At 44.7% G+C, this 3,279-nt stretch overlaps 1 protein-coding gene across 1 annotated transcript in view; it reads right to left on the reverse strand.

Moving 5' to 3' along the window:
• STX11 (syntaxin 11) overlaps window positions 1-3,279 on the reverse strand; it is a 20,471-nt gene extending 17,192 nt beyond the window's left edge. The window contains exons 1-2 of the mRNA XM_019550134.1: window positions 3,261-3,279; window positions 2,526-2,680 (exon numbers count right to left, since the gene is read on the reverse strand). The gene's annotated coding sequence lies outside the window, so the exon portion shown is untranslated. The remainder of the gene's footprint in view (window positions 1-2,525; window positions 2,681-3,260) is intronic.

Here is a 3,279-nt window from a genome sequence, read left to right on the forward strand (position 1 = left end):
AGCAAAATGCTGGCTTGTATCCATAGATGCTTCTCAAGCAAATCCCAGGATGTCATTCTTTCCTTGTACTCCGCCTTGGTGAGACCGCAGCTGAAGTACTGCGTCCAGTTTTAGGCCCCACAATTCAAAAAGGATGTGGAGAATCTTGAGAGAGTGCAGAGAAGAGCCACGTGTATGATCAGAGGTCAGGAAAACAGACCTTACAACGACAGGCTGAGAGCGATGGGGCTCTTTAGCTTGGAAAAGCGCAGGCTCTGGGGTTATCTGATGGCCACCTATAAGTTTATCAGGGGTGACCACCAGTATTTGAGAAGACGTTTGTTCACCTGAGCGCCCCAAGGGATGACGAGATTGAACGGTTATAAACTGCTGCGAGACTGTTTCAGGCTGGACATAAGGAAGAATTCCTTTACTGTCTGAGCCCCCAAGGTCTGGAACAGCCTGCCATCAGAGGTGGTTCAAGCACCCACACTGAACACCTTCAGGAGAAATTTGGATGCTTATCTTGTTGGGATCCTATGACCCCAGCTGACTTCCTGCCCCTTGGGCAGGGGGCTGGACTCGATGATCTTTCGAGGTCCCTTCCAGCCCTAATGTCTATGAAATCTATGAAATTTTTGCACCATAAAGCATAAAGAAATTACTTTGGTATAGCAACCAGTATTTCTCTTTCTAGATCAGACTTTATCTATTGTTAAATGTGTTACACCTTTGCCTCACCAAGGTCTTCTCTCTGACTTTTTCATGCTACTGCCCTACCCTCCTGCAAAAAATCTGAAATATACACAATACACAGAAGTATAGAAGTACCAGTAACAGTAGTAACTGACCTCCCCCATGGCAACAGTACACTAATTACAGTCAAAAAAGCTAACAGCAGGAAGCCTAACCATATGACTGATAATGATAATCTCCAAGTGTGAGTGATATGGCACGTGATTTTGTATGCAATTGTACTGATATCAATTTCAAGCTGAGAAATTACCTTTAGAAAATTATAAGATCAAATATTGGTGAATGGAGGAAAGGACACTAACTCCTAAAGATGGGAGGATTTTGCAGAGGGATCACTGGGTTAGTATACACTCATAGGAAGAGGGTCACACCCAGGATAGGGAACCTTTCTTCCACCACACTCCCCAAATCATTGCTATTCTGATCTGGAAGCAGAGAATTCCTTCTTCATCCCAAATCCGAGCATCACTTTGACCATGAATAGCAGGGCAAGACCCTCCTGAGAGATACCCACGAAGTTTCTAAGTATCACCAGAACCACCAGTGCATCCCAGTCCACACCTGCTCTATGGCCAATATTGAGAAGCCCTCCCAATCTTCAATCCCCTCTTCCCCACAAATAAATAAATAAATAAATAAATAAATAAATAAATTTGGAGGGGGACGTGGGACATGGATGATTCTATTCTGATCCTTACAGGCAACTAGCAGAAACCCAGAAGCACAAAATTGCCAGACCCCTCCAGCACAGAGCCAAAACCTATCAGCCTGAAGCGGGGATTGCAAATCTTGGATTCTACCAGTTACAAGGACTGGTTATTGATTCAAGAACACTCCAGTCCTATCAGATTATTTTTTCCCTAACATTCAAACTCCATCTTGAAATGATTCACGTTTTCTCACCTATCCATAGCATTATACAAAGTATATGCCCCTGGAAAGCACAGTCACTTAATAACTAGTGACATTAATCCTATCACTCCTTAGATACAGGGCATCATAAGAAACGGATAACTAAAGGGAGCTAAAGGAAGTCTGCCTCAAATTTTTCCATCTGCATAATAGGAATAATGGAAGCAGTAAAACCGAATAGCACTTTGAAAAAAAAACAGAGTGCTATTTAAAACAGTGCAATACTATCATCAGGGAAACACAGAAAAAGGCAAGTTCCCCTCATATTTTGTGTTATCTGGGAGAAACAGTATTTCCTTCTTTAATCTATGCCTACATTTAGTTCCTATATTTTTGTTCTCTGCACACAGATGTAAAAGAAAAAAAAGTCTAGAGACATGGAACTGGTCTGGTGAGCATTTTTAGGCCAATGCTAGCCTCCAGTCACTTCCTGTCTGATATCACACAGTGACACTTGGCCACCTCAGGCAAATTACAGTGCTATATACGTAGAGATACATTTTGGAAGACACATTAATTGTAATCATTTAGTGGGATGTTATATAAGAAAGCTAGACTTTTTTGGTAGAAAGTTACCATAAAAACAAAATTAGGGTAGCATCAAAAGATTGACTTTACAACTGACAATACTAAAAAAAAAAACAAAAATGAATTTAACAGTTTTGAACCAACCATTATAAGTTTACTTTCTCAATCTAGTATTTCCCTTGAAAAGCCGCTCTCTCATCTCTTCTTCTCAGAAAAAAAAGAGGAAGAAAACAGACAAACAAGAGATACAAAATAGTATTCATAAGCATAGCCAGACTCAAAATACAAGCTAGTTCCCATCTGATAAAGCCGTTCTCTCTTTGGCCTCTGAAAGTGCTACAATGCTTTACCTGTGCCTCCTGGATGTTGTACTGGACCAGTGGTTCTCAATATTTTTAGGGTCCAGGCCCCACTTGATAAATCCAAGGCACCCCTCAGACAATGCCAGTGCCTAGTTTTCACTCAGCTTTTTACCACAGGAAAAATAACAGAGCAAATTCTTCTGCTGCAAAGAACAGAAAGACCACAACAGATTGAACATTACGAATTCCTACTTGAAATCCCCAAGCTGACCTTGCAAATCATGTTAGCACACCTGTTACGTGTGCTACAACTGTGAGGCACCCTCACAAGGATGTCAAGGCATCCCGAGGCAGGGGACAACCGATGTCAAGGCATCCCGGGGCGCCCTTGCCCCTGGTTGAGACTCCCCGTACCAGCCATCACCAGCCCTTTCTTCCATAAAGAAGCCAAACTGGTTGGAAAATGATCCCGTGCAGGTTCGAGACGTCTTGAAGCCGGCCCACGACTTTTCCTTTGCGTCAGGGCAGTCATTCCCCACGTCTGGAGGGAGACGGCTCCCGCCGGGGCCTTGAGGCCGAGTAGAAGGGGACCCTCAAGTGTCCAGCTCCTGGCTGGAGAGCGCCCCAGTCCAGAAAGCCCCGCCACCCTTCCATGCGACCTCCCTCTTCCCTTCCCAAGCCAGGTTGCTTGGCCCTCCCTCCTCTTCCAGGGCTGAGCTCTGCCCCAGCAGCTGCAGGGGGTCCCGCAGAGGAGGGAGGCGACCGAGCCAGCCCCGCGCTCACCGGTGCGGAAGCTGCGGGC

Source organism: Crocodylus porosus, unplaced genomic scaffold (assembly GCF_001723895.1).
Source record: "Crocodylus porosus isolate Cpor-Errol unplaced genomic scaffold, CroPor_comp1, whole genome shotgun sequence".
Lineage (NCBI taxonomy): Eukaryota > Metazoa > Chordata > Crocodylia > Crocodylidae > Crocodylus > Crocodylus porosus.